The following is a 1008-nucleotide window of genomic DNA, read 5'->3' on the forward strand; positions in this document are numbered from 1 at the left end:
ATAAAGGATTATATACATAAATAACTCTACAGATCAATAAGAAAGCTTTGTAAATGGGCAAAACACTTGAACAGGCACTTTTCAGAAAAGAAAGCTAAACAAACACCTACCTTATGATGCAGCAATTCTATTCCTCAGTATATACCCCCTAAAATAACATACCAAGTACAATTTATAAGAATATTTAAAGCAGCTTTATACTTAATAACCCAAACTTGGCAACAACCTAAACATCCACTAGCCGGTGAATGTATAAACAAATTGTTATTTATTTATACAATGGAATATAACACAACAATAAAAAAGAATAAACTACCACTGAGATACAGAACATAGATAAATCTCCAAAATATTATGGTGAGCAAAAGAAGGGAGACATAAGAGTACAAACTATATGATTGCATTTATGTGAAGCTCAGGACCCAGCACCTAACCTGTGTGATAGAAGTAGAGTAGTTATCTCTGGGAAATAGGGTATTGACTGGAAGTTATTACAAGAGAGCTTCCTTGGGGGCTAAAAAATGTTCTATATCTTGATACGATTGGTGGTTACAAAAAGAGTATGCATTTGTAAAAATATATACATACTTAAGATTTATTTATTTTGGCTGGGCACGGTGGCTAACGCCTGTAATCCCAGCACTTTGGGAGGCCTGGGCAGGCGAATCACGAAGTCAGGAGATGAAGACCATCCTGGCTAACACAGTGAAACCCCATCTCTACTGAAAAAAAATACAAAAAATCAGCCCAGCGTGGCAGCGTGCGCCTGTAGTCCCAGCTACTGGGAAGGTTGAGGCAGGAGAATGGCGTGAACCCAGGAGGCGGAGCTTGCAGTGAGCTAAGATAGCACCACTGCACTCTAGCCTGGGCAACAGAGCAAGACTCCGTCTCAAAAAAAAAATTATTTATTTTACTGTATGTGAATTAAACTCAAATTTTAAGAGTATAGACTGGCAGTTTACATACTTTTTTTTTTTTTTTTACCCTGAGAGAGGGTGTCACTCTGTC

The sequence above is a fragment of the Colobus angolensis genome, unplaced genomic scaffold, assembly GCF_000951035.1.
Source record: "Colobus angolensis palliatus isolate OR3802 unplaced genomic scaffold, Cang.pa_1.0 Scaffold174, whole genome shotgun sequence".
NCBI lineage: Eukaryota > Metazoa > Chordata > Mammalia > Primates > Cercopithecidae > Colobus > Colobus angolensis.